This window comes from Spermophilus citellus, assembly GCF_964194105.1.
Source record: "Spermophilus citellus genome assembly, chromosome: 5".
Lineage (NCBI taxonomy): Eukaryota > Metazoa > Chordata > Mammalia > Rodentia > Sciuridae > Spermophilus > Spermophilus citellus.
The window spans coordinates 39,806,498-39,825,694 of NC_138186.1; the positions used below are offsets into that span (position 1 = coordinate 39,806,498).

General features: G+C 35.2%; 1 pseudogene across 1 annotated transcript; it reads left to right on the top strand.

Moving 5' to 3' along the window:
* The first annotated feature begins 7,603 nt into the window (after positions 1-7,603).
* Positions 7,604-11,122, top strand: LOC308649320 (annotated as a pseudogene). The gene is made up of 2 exons: positions 7,604-8,294; positions 10,443-11,122. The product of its transcript is annotated as an uncharacterized misc_RNA (transcript).
* Positions 11,123-19,197: the final 8,075 nt, after the last annotated feature.

The window sequence follows — 19,197 nt, forward strand, 5'->3', positions numbered from 1 at the left end:
TGATTTGCATTTCTCTAATTTCTAGAGATGATGAACATTTTTTCATATATTTGTTGATTGATTGTATTTCTCTTCTGAAAAGTTTCTGATCATGCTCTTGGTCCATTTATTGATTGGGTTATTTCTTTTTTTGGTGCTTAGATTTTTGAGTTTTTTATATACCCTACAGATTAGTGCTCTATCTGATGTATGAGGGGTAAAAATTTGCTCCCAAGATGTAGGTTCTCTACTTACATCAAAGATTGTTTCTTTTGCTGAGAAGAAACTTTTTAGTTTGAGTCCATTACATTTATTGATTGTTGGTTTTAAATATTGCACCATAGGAGTCTTATTAGGGAAGTTGGGGCCTAATCCCACATGATGAAGATTAGGGCCTACTTTTTCTTGTATTAATGCAGAGTCTCTGGTTTAATTCCAAGGTGAGTTTGTGCATGAAGAGAGATAGGGCTGCCTCTTTTTCTATTTCCTGAAATAAATTGAAAAGTATTGGTTAGTTCTTCTTTAAAGATCTTGTAGAACTTGGCTGTGTATCTGTCCTTTCCTTGGCTCTTCTTGGTTGGTAGACTTCTGATAGCATCAGTATTTCATCACTCAATATTGGTGTGTTTAAATTGTGTATATCATTCTGATTCAATCTGTGGAAGTTGTATGACTTAATAAATTTGCTGGGGGTTCAATATTTTGTACTTTAATGGAGTGTAAGTTTTCAAAATAATTTATAATTATCCTTTATATTTATGTAGTGTCTATTGTGATGTTACCTTTTTCATCACTTATGCTGGTAATTTGAGTTCTGTCTTTCTCTTTGTTAGCATAGCTAAGAGTCTATCAGTTTTATTTATTTTTTTCAAAGAACCAACTTTTTGTTCTGTCAATTTTTTCAATGGTTTCTTTGTTTTGATTTCATTGATTTCAGTTCTATTTTAAATATTTCTTGCCTTCTACTGCTTATGCTGCTGATTTGTTCTTCTTTTTCTAGGGCTTTGAGATGTAAAGTGAGGTAATTTATTTGTTAACTTTTTCTTCTTTTAAGAAATGATATCCGTGCAATGAACTCTGCTCTTAGAACTGCTTTTATAGTGTCACAGAGTTTTTGATATATTGTGTCTATGTTCTCATTTACCTCTAAGAATTTCTTAATTTCCTCTTTGATGTCTTCTGCAACCCATTGTTCATTCAGTAGCACATTGTTTAGTTTCCAGGTGTTGGAGTAATTTTTATTTTTTATTTTGTCATTGATTTCCAATTTCATTCCATTATGACCTGATAAAATGCATGGTAGTATTTCTACTCTTTTGTATTTGTTATGAGTTGCTTTGTGGCATAGTATATGATCTATTTTAGAGAAGGATCCATGTGTTTCTGAGAAGAAACTGTATCTGCTTAATGCAGGTTGAAATATTTTATATATGTCAGTTAAAGTCTAAATTATTGATTGTATTATTGAGTTCTATAATTTCTTTATTCAACTTTTGTTTCAAAGATCTATCCATTGGTGAGTAGTGAGGTGTTATAAACTCACCCAAGATGATTGTGTTGTGATCAATTTTACTCTTGAACTTGAGAAGAGTTTGTTTGATGAACATAGCTGCACCATTGTTTGGGGAATATATATTTATGATTGTTATGTCTTGGTGTATGGTTCCCTTGAGCAGTATATAATGTCCATCTTTATCCCTTTTGAATAATTTTGGCTTGAAGTCTTCTTTATTTAATACAAGGATGAAAACCTCTGCTTGCTTCCTCAGTACCTCAGAGTTGTATGATTTTTCCCAACCTTTCACATTCAAATTGTGTATGTCTTTTCCTATCAGTCTCCAATAGGCAGCATATTGTTGGATCTTTTTTTAAAAAATCCAATCTGCTAGCCTATGTCTTTTGATTGGTGAGTATACGCTATTAGCATTCAGGGTTACTATTGAGGCATGGTTTGTATTCCCAGCTCAATTGTCTATTTTTGTTATTTAACATGATTGGTTTTTGTCTTTGATTAGTTTTTCCTTTAGGGAACTACCTCCTTCTGCTGATTTTCATTGTTGTTTTTTGTTTTCTCTTCATAGAATATTTGTCCAAGGATGTTTTGTAGTGCCAGTTTTCTAGCTATAAATTATTTTATCTTTTGTTTTTAATGGAAGTTTTTTTTTATTTCATCTTCAAATCTAAAGCCTAATTTTGCTGAATACAAGATTCTTGGTTGGCACCCATTTTCTTTCACAGCTTGATATATGTTTTTCCAGGATCTTCCAGCTTTTAGGGTCTCTGATGGAAAATCTGCTGTTATCCTAATTGGTTTTTCCCTATATGTCATTTGATTCATTTTTCTATTGGCTTTCAAAATTCTCTTTTTATTCTGTATGTTGGGCATTTTTATTATAATGTGACTTGGTATGGATCTGTTGTGATTTTGTACATGCAGCATCCTATAGGTTTCTTGAATTTGTATTTACAATTCATTCTACATGACTGAAAAGTTTTCTGATATTATTTTATTGAATAGATTGTTCATTCCTTTAGTCTTTTATGCCTTCCTCTATCCCAATAACTCTTAAATTTTATCTTTTTATGCTATTCCATATTTCTTGAATGTTCTGCTCATGGTTTCTTACCATTACCATGTGTGACCTATGCTCTTTTCAAGATTATACATTTTGTCTTTATTATCTGATGTCCTATATTCCAACTGGTCTACTCTGTTGGTGATGCTTTCATTTGAGTTTTAATTTGATTTATTGTTTCTTTCATTTCAAGGATTTCTGTTTGGTGTGTTTGTTTGTTTGTTTGTTTGTTTGTTTGTTTGTTTTAGAACTTCTATGTTCCTGTTGAGGTGATCTTTTGCTTCCTGTATTTGTTTATGGAGCTCCTTGTTGAAGTGAGCTTTCATTACCTTTATTTGCTCTCTTATATGTTCCTTCAGTTCACAGAACATTTTAAGCATGTACATCCTAAACATCTTCTCTGTAATTTCTTCTGCTGTGGCTGGCAATGATTCTAATACTGTGGTGTCTTGATTTGTTTGGGGGCACTTTCTTCCCTTGTCTTTTAACGTTGCTCATGTGTCTTCCTCTTCAGCTCTGTGGGTCTTGGGTGTTATTGTTTTTAACTTATAGGTTTGTAGTGCTCTTGTAGAGTTCCAAGACCTCTCCTTTGTGGGAAGAACAATGTTAACATATCCCAATATAAACAATATACCACCTTATGAACAATTTGTTGTTATTAAGATGTTTACAGCTTAGCCTCAATGTACAGAAATGTTGGATTCAATTATTTTCTAAAATATAATCAGTAGTTTTGTAAAATGGTTTACAAAAAGGTTTCTGATGATGGAAAATGAACAGGTTGGGGTCTAGAATGATATGCTGAGGGGGTAGGATGTGAGGATATAGAGTTAATATATCTTAGGAAGTGTGAAAGAGAAATCTAATGAAGAGGGTTAATAGCAAGAGAATAGACAAGATGTAATTTAGGGTAGACAAGTACATTGGAGGATAGTAGAGTCCATAAAACAAACACACATATGTATTTAGAAAAATAAAGGATGTTAAAATAGTAAAATTTGGACGTGGAAAGAAAAATGAAAGAAAAAAAGTGAAAAAAGGCATATACAAAACCTCTATATTATTATTATTTAGATGACTCAGTCTTCAAAATCCTATTTCATGCAAAGTTTTTGGTTTCACATATGTTGGGGATGTGAGGGCTGGAGGATATAACACTAGAAGAGAAAGAGAAAAAAATACTAGAAGTTAGAAACCAAGATTGTTGCTAGTTTTAGAGAAGAGTATCTTTTCTGCTTCTCTTCTCATCCATCAGTTGGGGTTGTGTGTTGTAAGCTGGTGTCTTTTCCCTCTTTTTGGTGGAGGTATCCAGGGAGGGAAGGCTAGTCCTGGTGCAGGACACCTGGAAGCAGGGAGTGGTACCCACCAGTCCCTACAGGGAGAATGCAACTCATGGTTCTCTTTCTGGGATTGCTCGTATGAGTAGAGCACCCAGTACTATCTCCCTATCTTGTCTGGAGATTTCCCAGTTCCTTGTCTCTCTGTTAGGCTCCAAACTTTAGCCCCTCTCCCTTAGCAGTTCTCAATTGAGGAACCTTCCACCATTCGGCCAGCGCAATGGTTTCATTAATGAGGTTCTTGGCATAAAAGTTAGCTAGCAGAGATCGAAATAAAACACACAGACTCAGTTCCCTTTTCCTATGACCACGTCCGAGATGGCTCCCCTCTCTGGCTCTCACCTCTAACCGCCCGGTAGGGCAGCAAGGATTACTCAGGGCTAGCAGGAGAGAGAGAGTGAACACGCCAGGGAGTAGCCTTTTATTGGGGAACAAGAAATTCAGGGGAGAATTCCATCCAATGAAGGTTGAGGGGGGGCCGCACTCCAAGGTCAAGGTCAGTGATTGGGCCCCTGGGATCAGTGGTCAGTCACACCCCCACATGGACGGGTTCTCTCATCAGGAGAGGGCTGGGAAAGTTCCGACACAGCCAGAACACCTCAGACCCAAACCGGGAGTCGCCCAGTCATGTGTGAGAATGGCTCCCCACAGAACCTCTTATACTGGGGCTCCCTTGGGCAGTCCCCTGGTCACACTGCATACCTGTCCAAGTGAGAGTTGTTTTGTGTTGGGCAGTTGCTGTGTTGGGTTACTGCTTCTGTGGAGAGGGTGGAGTTGAAAACCTTGTACCTGGCCAGCTGGAGATCCAATCTGGAAGCTGCCCCCACCAAGTATGATGAGGAAGGTGAGTCAAGATGCAGGCAGTCTGCTTCCAGCACCAGTGTGTCTGGTGAGATGAGGGGAACTTGGTGATGGCGTTGTGCTATGGGTAGGTAGTAGCTGAGTGACTTGAGTAGGAGTGGGGTTAAGTCTGGGAGTTCTGCAGAGGCGCTGATAGATGATTCTGGTAAGATGCTCTTGAGCTCTGCTTGGATAGAACTTCAGACTTTGGGTGTTGTGGGCCAGGATTCCAGAGTCCTGATCAATGTTAGGGCTCAGAGCCCTGCATGTGGTCTCAGTGCTGGTGATTTCTGCAGAAAGAAGTTGGTTTGGGGTCCTCTAACACTTTCCAAGATGCAGTATTCCGATTAGGTGAGATCTGGATCACAGAGAAACACAGAATGCTGCCTCCCTCTGGCCTGCAATCTTCAAGTCCACCACTTGTTTATATTTTACATAGAGACAGAGTCTTGCTGAGTTTTTTAGGGCCTTGCTAAATTACTGAGGCTATCTTTGAACTTGTGATCCTCCTGCCTCTGCCTTCTTAGCAGCTGGGATCACAGGCATGTACCACCACACCTCGCATTATGATTTAATTTCACATGACTTTTAACATATATGTAAATCTACTTTTCAGAATTCTGATCCAATTACTGTTTTCAAACTACTCAGAAGAATGTCATTGGTATTTTGATGGGGATTGCATTGATTCTATGTAACAATAGCAGTAGTATAACCATTTGATAATATTAATTTTGCCCTTCCCTACTCCACAGATCTTCCTTCTATTTTCATGGCATCCACACTTCCACCACCCCTCGCCCTCCTTATTTTGTTCTAACTGTAATCATTGCCCTGGTAGCCGCCATCACCTCCATAGCCACTGCCGCTGCTTTGCTCACTCAGAGTATCCAGACTACTCAGAATGTTGTCTACTGCCATGACAGAAGACTTTGTCATTCAAAATGACTTAATAAACTGTCCTGAGCTGCTATTTAAGTCATTAAGCAAGAACTAGACCTCCACCAGGAACAACTAGATATTCTGTTTATGTTGCACAGGCTCACTTGAGACCCTGAATTTCATAGTATTTGTATCACCCAATATGCTGTATCTGAAAATGTAACCTTACACTTTTCTAATTTTTCTCAGTATTTTAAGGGAGCTTGGGATTCTTACTATGTTATGATTATGCATAACCTTACTAAGGCAATTTTCAAAATCAATGAGATGAAGGTGTCTGTCTTGACAACCTTTTTTTTTTTTTTTCCTGGGATGGACTGAACATTGGAAAAACCTGATAGCCAAATTAACTAATCCTTATAATGCTATTACCCTGGCCTTACTATTTATAATAGCAATAATTTTTTCTTATGTTGTGAGACACTTATGTAACCATGTAAAGGCCACTGAATGAAAAACAGCAATCCTGGCAGAAATCCTTGCAGCACAGTGAGATGTGGGGACAAGTGCATGGAATACTGCATACATGGCAGTGGCATAGGTTAAGGGCATGTGAGTGGCAAACCACTCCCCTGTGCTAGGTGTGTGAGTGGCAAACTACTTACCCCGTAGGCACAGCCCTGGGCATGAGGCCACATTTTGTAGTCCCTGTGCTTGCTCCATGGCCCATTCCTTGATTAGTCATTGCAGGAACAGTTGGCCAGAAATTGTATTGGTGGCTGCTTGTAATCTGCTTAGCTACTGCCTGAGCATATATACATGGTAACTGAATAATAAAATCAGACCTGATTCCTGCTTGGTCTCCAGAGGTCTTGATTTAGCAACTCCACAGCCACACTCTCCTCTACCCTCTTCCATGGTCCTACTTGCTGGATGAGAGAGAGAGCTCACACAGATGCCAAAGAAAATTAGGCTCATATTTTCCTAATGGGCTATGCAATTATCTGAATCTGAACATAACAATCTAAGATTTATAGATTTATTTGTTTTCTAGTTAGGCTGTTTGATACCTAATCAGAAATTTTCATTAGAAAGGCTTTTATAAAGGAATATTTATAACTATCATAGTTAATCAATATGCTGCGGGGTGTTCTTTGGGAAACCCAAAATTGACAATCAGAAGTTTGAATTTTCATAACTATACCTCTTAACTTTGCAAGTTAGTAGTTTGAACTATACTTATACAGGCTATATAATTTATTTTATAAAAAGTCAATGGATTATATTACTTCTCTCTACTTTGTGTATCTTACAATTAAAACATCTTAAAGTGTGTGGCCTTGAGTTAGATTTTAAAATGAATTAGATTTTTCTAGAGAGCAATATTTATAAAGCAGAACAATACCTCCAATAGAGAGATCACAGAAGACTTTCCTTAATTTGATTGTTGATTGTACCTTCAGTAATTGATTGCTTCTTAGAAAAGTAATGAATATTAATGATAGACATATCTAATAGCTCATATTTCATATTATAATTATTCTTACTGTATCCCGAACTCTAATTACTCTATGTATTTTTTTAGTTTATGTATCTATTATATCGTTGTGTAACTATTATGTATCTATGCATATAGAAATCATTTTATTTTCAACTTGCTTTGTTTTTTGCAGTTTGCTCATTGATGGCATATGTATTTCATTTTTAGGTAGTTCAGCGTATATCTCAATCCTGTTTTGCTGTATGACTCTAATGTCTATTTTATGTTTGTATTTGGGATGTTCATGATATGCATTTGTCTCCTATTCTATGTAACAAGACAGTTTATTATTACATTATTTTTATGTATATTGTTTCTTTGTATATAATTCCAGTAATGAAATGCTCAAGTTTTTGTTCATTATTTTATTATTGGTTACAGTATAGGGTTTTTATTCCCACAGGAATAAAATAGAAATTATTGAGAAAGATAACTCACAATTGGGAACAATGAAAGGAATCAATTTTAGCAACCCTGCATATTTTATCTTACTGGGATTTTCTGACTAACCCCAACTGGAGATGGTTCTTCTTCTTGTCATCTCTGTTATCTACATTTTGACACTGCTGAGGAACACACCAATAATACTTGTTTCACACTTAAACCTCAAACTCCACACACCCATGTATTTCTTCCTCTCCAATCTCTCCTTCCTGAACCTCTGTTTTATTACCAGTATTGTACCACAGATGCTTAGTATCTCAAGGGCCCTGAGAAGACCATCAGTTATACATTGCTCTGGGATTGGGCTCCCCAGAGTGTGTCCTCCTGACTGTTATGGCCTATGACCATTTCAATGCTATCTGTAGATCTCTCAGTGATGATGTTATCATGTACCCAAAGCTTCTCCAGTAACTAGTAGTTGTGTCCTGGACAAGTGGTTTTGTGGAGTCCACAGTTGAGACCACCTTTTTTTTTCCAACAGCTTCTCTGCAGCCACCACAGGGTGGATGATTTTATGTGCGAGGAGCCTGCACTGATTAAAATTGCTTGTGTGGAAACAACCTTCTTGAAATATGAGCTCTCCATAGCTACTGTCCTCTATGTGCTTACACCTTTGGGGCTTATCCTATGGCTGCATTGTTAGGAATATGTGGAGGATAAAATCCACTGAAGGGGACTGGGGATGTGGCTCAAGTGGTAGCGTGCTTGCCTGGCATGCGTGGGGCGCTGGGTTCCAGCCCCAGCACCACATAAAATAAAATAAAGATGTTGTGTCCACCAAAAACTGAAAAATAAATATTAAAAAATTCTCTCTCTCTCTCTTTAAAAAACATCTAAAAAGGAAACAAACTAAAATTTTATCTCTAAAGTTGCTTCTAAACATCCTATCAAATTATGTGATTTTAAAATACTAGTAAACTGGTAATGCCTGGATTTATGAATAAATGCATATTTAAGAGAACATTACATTCTGAAAGAGTTCAAATTTAAGATGATTCTAAAGTTTTTAAAAATATGTACATTGTGTTATTTTCTTAAGGCAATAGGAAAAACTTATGCTTCCATTAGAGCTAAGCATTTTTTTAAACTATTGAATTAGTTACTTTAGTAACTAAAACTAAAAACATACCACTCTGAGACAAATTATCATTTTGTTTTAAGCAGCATTAGGAATATGCAGAATATGGGACTCTATATAGCGTATTATTCAGGCTTTCTGAGTAGACTTCTTTATTAGCTATGCATATCCAAGCATTTAGGTCCAGAATTTAAAGCATTAAGATATTATTCTCCCACATCCCAGACAAAATTTTACTGAATAAAACAAAAAAACTGATCCATAATTATTCCTAAAAGTAAATGATTCAAGAAGATGCTACCATGAGAGCAGAAAATTTGGGAGCACAAAGGATAACATCATAAAAAATAGTAAGTGAAGAGTCATGGAGGATTGTACTATGATCCAATCTCCTTTTATTTATTAAGCAGAGCAATTTAAAGTGAGTTGAACAAGATATGATTTGCCTTCTCATATTTTTTTTGAAAAAAAAAATGCCAGCACCTTGTATTTAAAGGAATTGGTTATAGTTTCCCCTTATTTTTGTAAAAATATCTCATGGTTATTTGTCTCAACAAATGAGTGCACATCTGAGATTTTGTACCTGTGTTTTTTCATATGTATATATGACTTATTTCTTCATCATTTTTAAGAGGCAAAAGATTTTATGTAAGCACTCCTAAGTATGTTATTAAAGAAAATGTATCCTTATTTAGTTTACTTCTATATTGACACCTGCGTCTAACCTTATATCACTCAGATCACTTAATTAAATGTAAAAAACATCATCATCATTCACCTTGTCTGTGAGACAAAAAAAGACACAAAATCCATTCTAGTTATTTTCCTAACCATATTCTTCACTGTTATACACTATTTTTTTTGTATTTCAATTTCTATTACTATGAACAACAATTACTAACAATCTATTCAATGATAGCTTAAAATTAGTCTCAGCATGCACCTGTTACTCCCTTCCCACTTAAATAGCCACTGTTGTGGTTTGGATATGAGGAGTTTTCCAAAAGCTCCTGTGGTAATGCAGGAACATTTAGAGGTGAAATGATTAGATTATTAGAAACATAGCCTAATCTATTTTATGAATGAATAACTGAACGATCTACTGTACTGGGTGGTAACTGTAGGTATGTGGGTATGGCTGGAAGTGGGTCACTGTTGATGTGCTCTTGAGGATTATATCTTGTCCCCCTGGCGCGCGCGCGCTCTCTCTCTCTCTCTCTCTCTCTCTCTCTCTCTCTCTCTCTCTCTCTCTCTCTCTGCCAGACACCATGAAGTAGCATGTTTCCTCCACTATGCCCTTCTTCCGTGATGTTCCACCTCACCTCAAGCCTAGAACCATGGAGTTGGCTGACTGTGGAATGAATTTCTGAAACCATAAGCTCAAAATAAACTTTTCCTCCTCTAAGCTGTTATTATCAAGTTTGAGTGGTATGTTTGTCAGATTTTTGTCACTGCAACCACATGGAAGCTTTTCTTAAGCAGATTATCTTTAATAATAACTTTTGACAATTAGGGGGAAGAGACAGTTCATGAAAAAAAAAGAGGAGGTGTCAAATAGTTAATGTGATCAAAAAATGACACAAAAATGCCTTTGCATTAAAAGACATTCCTAAATGTCTTTTAATAATTATATCTTTTCTTATTTGTGTAATTTCACTGGTTAAAAATTTTACCTAAGATGTTATCTCAAATGTTGTAGATAAATAATAACAATGGTACTTCTCTGGATTGAATTTCTATTTTTCTCTTTTACCTTTGAAAGACAGAAGAAAACAATGAAACCTCTGAGGGAGGTTTTATTTTGCTTGGATTCTCAGACCAGCCCCAGTTGGAAATCATCCTTTTCGTGGTAGTTTTGATATCCTATCTTCTGACCCTGTGGGCAACACAGCCATCATCATGGTCTCCCGCCTGGATTCCAAACTCCACACACCCATGTAATTCTTCCTCACTAATCTCTCCTTTCTTGACCTTGCCTTCACCACCAGCATCATGCCCCAGTTGTTGTGGAACCTGAGGGGATCAGCCAAGACCACCACATCCATGTGTCCCTCTCCTTAAGTTCCACTGAGTGTGTTCTCCTTACTATCATGGCTTTTGACCACTATGTGGCTGTCTGCAGACCTCTCAACTACACGACTGTCATGCACCCATCATGCACCTGGTAGGAATAGCCTGGCTAAGTGGAGTGGGAAACACTCTGATCCAAAGCACCATCACCCTGTGGCTTCCTAGATGTGGGCACCGTCACGTCCACCACTTCTTGTGTGAAGTGCCTGCCATGATCAAGTTGGCATGTGTTGACATCCATGCAAACCAAGTCCAGCTTTTTTTGGCTACATTAGTTCTCCTCCTCCTTCCCATGGCTTTGATATCTGTCTCCTATGGATTCATTGCACATTCTGTGATAAAAATTAAGTCATCCCAAGCTTGGCCAAGGCTTTAGGGACCTGTGGCTCTCATCTACTAGTGGTTCCCTTTATTTTGGGACCAGCTCAGTCATATACATCCAACCACAGAGATCCTTTGGCTACAGCCAGGGCATGTTCCTCACACTCTTTTATAATGTTGTGACTCCTGCCCTCAAACCCCTTATATACACCTTGAGGAACAAGGATGTGAAAGGAGCCCTGAGGAGACTCCTAAGTAGAGAGCAACATTTCTAATGGACGTTTTGTGCTCGAAACTTATTGAAGAGACATAATATTAAATAACCATTCCCTAATGTGCAGTGCATGTGTGGCTGCATTTACTAAACACAGTGTGGCCCACATTGTCTCAAAAAAATAACATTTAGATTCAACTTCTGTAGCACATGAAAACTCACATATGTGTCACAAATATTTTCACAAACTCTCTCATTAAGTATATTTAAAAGGTTACTATGAACATAAATTACTAACAATCCATTCAAAGATATAGTATAGAGAAAGAGTGGAAGACTTTCCCCCCACAAAGTACATATTTGCTTGCAAACATGATTAGGGAATTAAAATAATATTTAATGTTTGAAAAGTTGAAAAGTGTATATTAGTATGAAGAAATTATTGTAGTATTTCCTTTTAAGAAGAATCCTCTTATAACATTATTGCAAACATTTTGTACATATTGTCTCTGTTCTCTCAAGGAAAAAAAAAAACAAAACCAAACTTCAAAAATGGGGATTTTTTGGCATAAAGCACCAGATCTATGAATCTCCTTAAACTTCTACTGATAATGCATTATTATTTAACAAGTAATATTTAAAATAGTTGTTATAAATAATTACTAAAAAATTTAATGAAATACTAAGCATTAATGTAATGTAGTTTCGGCTTGATTTGGGCTCTTCTTGGCAAAAGTTTGCATTCAATTCTATTTAATAGTCACTTGCTTTTCCCAGTGTCTTTGTGGTTTTTGAACATGTGGACTGTGGAGCCACACTGCCTTGTTTTAAAGCTTTATTTTACACTGTTGCCATTCATGATTCTCTATGCCCTTTACCTGTTTTCCTCAGTTCAATCAGTTCTTACATACTCAGTACGGATTAAATAAATTAACTCATGCAAAATGTCTGATGAAAGTCATTCATGGCACTGGTAATTTCTGAGTGAGTCTTAACAATTTTAAAAAATACTCTTCAAAAACATAATTGTGTTCCGCTATCTCCATAGTCTTCACACACAACTTCCATCATTCTCAACATGTACTTCATTAGTTGTGTTTGTTGTTTTGTATTTTATATTGCATGGTATTTAATTTGTTGTTTATTAGAAACACTAAAGCCAATCAAAATCTTTCTTTATACTTTTTGTATCAGCCAGCACCAATTTGCGCTTCAGTACCAATTTTGACTTTGGAATCTGTGCTCTAAAAAATATTGTTGACATTTTGAGTCACAGTGCTTGGGTTCAAAGCCCAGTCCTATGAAGCTGATTAACTAGAATAGTGTTTAAGTACATACCTATACTATGCCAATTCACAGTTTCCTCCACTATACAAGAGTGGTAACAATAGTTCCTAATTTACTTGATTTCTCTTACCCTTGCAGATATAGGAAACTCTTCTCCAAGCTATCTCTAGTGTTATCTTAACCCATTTCATCCATCACATTCACATTGGCACTGCCCAAGATAAGATCCTCTATCTTTCCCCTAACAAAGATTGAAAATATATAGCTCTTGGCAGCAATGGATGTTAGTGCATCTTTGGTTTGGAGGGAAAACTATAATTTAATGATTGTGAATGCCCTTAGATGTACAGTATATTTTCTGCCTTACAGCCTTTAATACCTGGCCCGTGGACTCCTTGTGGGTCTATTTCTAGCTTCCAAGGCACTTAAAATATTGGTACCTGTGACTGTATTTTTAAATTTCCAAACTATTCTCTTGATGACTTATTTTTTTCAATGAACACTTTGTTCTAGAAAAATTAAACTCTATTTATGGCTATGATATTCTAATATTAAATGCCTCTTAAATCATTACACAATGAATTCTAAAGTAGCACAATATCTCAGGTTTTCCACCATCTTGATCGAATTTGTCTTTTATCTCCTCATTATGCTCTCATTTATCCTATTATTTAAGCAGCAATTTCTGAACATTTTTATTAACCTTAGCACTTTATACCATGACAACTTCTCAAAGCCAAAATTAAATCTCACCTATTCCACAAAGATGTCCTCATTCAATAATAACTTCTTTCTCCTCTGACTTGCCATGCCATGTAGTATTAATTCATAAATGTATGAGAAAAGAGAACCATTCTATTTAAACTCAAATTTAAATACTTTGTTATAGTTAGGGGGAAAGAATATAATCAGAAATCATAGGGGATATGCTTGGAAGAGTGAAATGAACCAAATTGCTTAGGGATTTGTATGTTATGTGAATGAGGCTGGACATTACTACAAGTTCTAGAAGAATATCTTGTTTTGTATAAGGTCTTGGGCACCAGAGTCATACCAACCTAGTTCTAACTCCTGAAGTGAGTTCCTTAATTTCCATATCTATAGAGTGAAGTAACAGTGCCAATTTCATGACCCTAGTGTGAGGAGTAAGTGAGGACAACACCCATAATAGGCCTGACAAGTGTCTGGCATGTAGCAAAGCTCAACACTTATTGGTCTATTACTGGTGATTTTCCTCAAGGAGCACTATTAAATCAGAAGAAACATTATTCTTTTATGTCTACTGCCCATACCAGGGGCATGAGTCTTTCCATGCTCCTGGAGAGCAGCTTTAGAATGACACTGATTTTTCTGGTCATTTTCAGATGGTAGGAAAGGTGACTTTTCCAGTAAAGTATCCTCATTGTCACCTGTTTTCAGGCCACAAATATAAGATAGTAAATAGAAAAGAGTTTATAACTGAAAAATCAATAAGGCAAAAAGTACAATTTTGAAAGAATTTAATAAAATTGGTAAATTGCAGGCAAGATGATTCAAGGAAAAAAAAGAAAGAAAGCCCAAAGAATCATTATCAGTAGTAAAAGTAATGTAGCCACTATTATTATAAATTCTAAATAGAATAAAAATAATAAGTGAGCATTGTGAAACACTGCATACTTCAGAGCAGGAACATATTTTCAGACACTTTGGAACTCACTTGGAGCAGGAAGGGATTTTAGCCTGGCAGGCAATGAGTGTGGGGTGTTTGACAGAAACCAAGGAGCATATGCAAATCAGAGAGAAAGAGGGAGAGGTAGAGGTAGAGGCAGAGGCAGAGAGAGAAAGAGAGAGAGAGAGAGAGAGAGAGAGAGAGAGAGAGAGAATGAGAATCTGAATGAATTAAAGAAAGATATTAGAGGAAAGAAAAGGAGTGTAAACCAGCATGGGGACAGATGTGCATACAGTAGGAAGACTTTCCAAGGTAGAAGTATGCTATGCCAGGAAACAGCAGGGTATTTCCTAAGAATAGGAATTCAGCCCAAGGGAGATTACAAAACTTTTCAGTAATTGCAGCATAGGTAAATTAATCAAACTTCTCCTTGTGGTTTGAGATTACAAGAACTTATTGATTAATTAATAAATCATTACTGTGATGATGTTATGAACATATAGCTTTTTTCTTTCATCATTGCATATACAATCATCTGACAAGGATTCTGTGGATGGTGTGCTAGTGGTGACCTGTCTTCTTTTTCACATGAGTGATTAATTATTACAGTAGCATCTAATAAAAATACCATTTCTATTGATCTGAGATGCCAAATTTGTCTAAAAGGACATACCTTTGTCTACTGCCCATATTGCCCATGTTTCATTCTATTCATAGTTTACAAAAAATTTAATTATTTTTGTGAACCTTGAATTTTATCAAATACTTGATTTTGGATTTAATTATATGATTATTTGTTTCCCTTGATTCTATTTTGATGAAATATACTTACACATTTTTTGGTTCTGGAATAAATTCAATTTGGGCAATGAGTAGGATTGATTTTACAATTGTTTTCATAAAATTTCCCTTGCTTTTTACCAAATTTATACTTCCCTAGAATAAGTATTTGAATGTTTCTTTTTATTTTCCAAACATCTGACATAACGATTTTCTAGAAATCAATATGTAAAAAACCTGGTTACTTGAACAAGTATAAAACATAAGATCTCCCAATGATCTATAAACAAAACAATGTGGCCAAATTTACTAGTTATCGAGGGAGTACAAAGTTTAAATTGTAATGATATATCCACTACATGCTAGCAGATGGCTAAATTAAAAGAACACAGAACATTGATTGTGGGTACAGATGTGGAGCACTTGGGATTCTCATACCTCCTGTGGTGTGTAGGTGTTTACACCAATTTTCAGTTAATGGTATTTACTGAAGCTGAATATATGTGTACTTGTTTTATGGCTAAGCATTCTTCAAAAGCAATACTTACATTTTTATTTTCCAAAAGATATATGCAAAAATATTCATAGCAGCATTGCTCATAAATGGTAACCCTAGATAAACTTAAATGCCTATCAATACTATTATGGATAAATATGGTATGGCATATTCACACAAAGAAAAACAATGCTGCTATAAGATTTGTGATTTACTGTACAAGCACCATAATGATTAAATCTCACAAAGACAATGTTGAGTGAATGAATGCAGAGACAAAAAAAGTGATGTATTATTGTGTTTGTATACAGTTCTAAAATTACAATAATGGTTACATGAAGACAAGTAAAAGTATTATATGAAAATGAATTGAGGGCTGTTCTAGAGTGTCCCTGTGTTTTTATTTCTCAATCAAGATGTGTTCACAGTATAAACTTTGAGCAACTGACATATTTATGAACTGTTTAATTTTCTATATGAATAACTTATTTTAAGAATGAATAGGCTTTTAACAAGTTCCAGATCCTATTGAAGATTATCAATATTTTTCAGTCCTTGGACTTGATGCACAGAAAATTGATCAAGTGAACTGAACAGTTGTTGTTTTCTTCAGATTCTGTATGTGCTTGAAGTTTATCTAAGTTTCTGCTACTCTTTTAGAACTGAGTGCAGGTCTTAGCTAAATGTTGGTGGCCATCCATCATTACATTACTGCAATTGTTTTATCAGACCTGATCCACTCTGTCATTAATATCATCTGCCTACAACCTGAATGTGCATGAGTTTTTCCTTCGACTCTAAAATATTTAAAGAAGGATTAATAGCCCTAGACAAAATGAAGCTCACCTCCTCTATTGAGCCTTGAAGAAAAGCATGAAGGATGGGATGAGTATGAGTAAGTTTAGGCCCAACCTATTAAGTTCAGCATATGAGCACACTCATGGACAGGTTTTGTTGCCTGCTTTTTTTTCTCCTTTCTCAAGATGAGTCATAATTCAGTGTTTTTTTTTTTTCATTTTTTGTTGTTGCTGGAACATGGATATTAAAATATTATGTTGTAGCATTCTGCGTGCTGATTCTCCCTAACCCCCTATGACTTGCTACTTTTTTTGTTTGATTCTTTAATAACTTTCCTAGACTAATTCAGTAAACTGTATCTACCTGGTTGTGTAAAATCTCTGATGTTCCTGATAAATTCTGCTTTTCTTTTTACCTTGAAATCTTATCTTACTTAGGGTCAGTTCTGTTTAGTATTCAGCCAGTGATTGGTTTTGTTTAAGTGTCCTGAACAAGAAAAATGTTCACCTCTTGTTGAATATGCAGGAGGCTTGGAGACTGCCTTCACTGTTTGGAGAGTTCATAAGTTTTCTAGGTAGTCAGCCAGGGTCTAGTGATTCATAAGTTCTCATTCTGGTTACTTCTTGGAGAGGACAGCGTTTTTTGCAGAGACTTTGGAAAACTAGGTAGAATTTTGGTTTCAGTGGGATATTCTTTGAGATTTTCCTCTTTAGGTTTTACACTAGTCTGTTTTTATAAGGGTTCAATGCATAGCTGTTAGTGTCCAGTAATCTTAGCTGTTTTGACAATAGACTGGGACATATATTTATTTTATTCAGCCATTTTAAAAAATTTGTTCTAATATGTATACATTGACAGTAGAATGCATTTTGACACATCATACATAAATGGAGTATAACTTCTTGTTCTTCTGGCTGTACATGATGTAGAGTTATATAAGTCATGTAATCATATGTACACATAAGATAATAGTGTCTGATTCATTCTACTGTCATTCCTACCCCCATGTTCCTGGACTGGGACATTTGAAAATATTCTGTAGAATTAATATTTCCTATGCTACTGGGACCCTAAGTTAACCCTTACAAAACTTCTCCAATTATTTTTGGTAAGAAGAAAAATATCACTTTATAAGTTATTATAACTAAGTCAACATCATAATCAAAATCCCTTAACTTCATGAAAAGTTAATCATCTTTCTTTACCTAACTAAAACCTATTCTGGGATGGTAGTCTTTAGAGTGTGCAGGACCTATTGCCACATTTTCTGTATTTACCAGCTTCCAACTTCTATGTTATTTCCCACTGTTTCTAGGTTCTCTCTGGTTCCTTTGTGGTTAAAACTGGGAGAAAGAAGATGTGAAGGGTGAGAATGGTCATAATTAAGTAGCAGAGTGACAAGCTTTTGTATTATTTCCTCTGCTCATATCAGATATTTGAAGCCAACTCTTTTTCCTTTGGGCACATTCATGAGCCCATTCCAGATACTCTAAGACTGAGGACCATTTTGGTAGCAATATTTCCCTTGAGCTTGGGAAGATGTGAAAATACCACGATCACCACTTCTTTTCATATTGGCTTACAGTTCTGGCCAGCATAAAAATAATGAAGATAAATCAAGTTTTAGAAATTGGAAAAGATAAAATGAAATTCTTTATTCACAGATTATGTAATATATAATATAAATTTTAAAAATATGATAAAATTTATAAATAAATTTCATAAGATCAACAAATATAAGGTCAATACATAAAAATCAATGCTCTATTTAAATATTGGCTGCAAAATTAGACAAATTTCAACATTATAATATCAACTACATATAAATAAATCTAATAAAAGTCTTAAAACTATTACATCAAAACTGTATATAATTTCTGAGACAACTTTTAAAGATGCAAATAAACATAGAAAATAATCTTGTTTATGGATGAGGAGATAAAATATTTTCAAGAAGACAAATCTTCACTATTTAGATCATAGATTCAATGGAATGCCAGTCAAAATTTTAGTAGATATTTTTTGGAAATTATAAAATTAATTTTGAAACTCAGAAGCGTATTTAGAAGACCTACAATAGCCCAGAAAATCTGGAAAAACAGAGTTAGAAAACTTATACTACTAGATATTTAAAAACCCTTGCTGTATAGCTACAGTAAATGATAGAGCTCAATATTGTAAATATGAACACAAAACATAGAGACTCACATTACAGGGTCACCTAATTCATGACAAGGTACCACTGCAGTTCATTGGAGGAAAAGATATTTCTATATTGACATTAATTCAATTTGGTATCACTGAGTAAAACAGTGACTTCTACCTCATACAAGATACAGTTGTTATTTTCTTTATTAATATTTTTTTGTTGTAGATGGACACAATACCTTTATTTTGTTTTTATTTTTTATGTGGTGCTGGGTATCAAACCCAGTGCCTCACACATGCTAGGCAAGTGCTCTACCAGTGAGCTACCACCCAGTCCCCACAGTTGTTATTTTCTAATGGATTATAGATCTAAATTGTGTGGAAAAATAACAAAACTTCTAGACTATAAAGTTGTATTACTTTAAGAATATCTTGTTCTATTTTGATTTTCAAAAAATTTCTGTTTTGATAATTCTATAGTTTTAGTATGATATAATTACATGTGTATTGATCCTAGTTGTACTGATGGATTTTTGTTGTGCTTTTCAAAGCTGATGACGTGTGTCTTTTTTAAAAAATCTGAAAAAAACTCTTAGAAGTTTTTTCTCTAAATTTCACCTGTAACACAGTCCCTCAAAGCATGGGCAAATAGAGCAATAGATCTTTTTGGAGATTTTGATTGAATAACTTTTTGATTGTTCTTGTTAATCTTATAATTGTTAATCTTTTCCAGAATTTTTTTAAAGACATACATTTCTT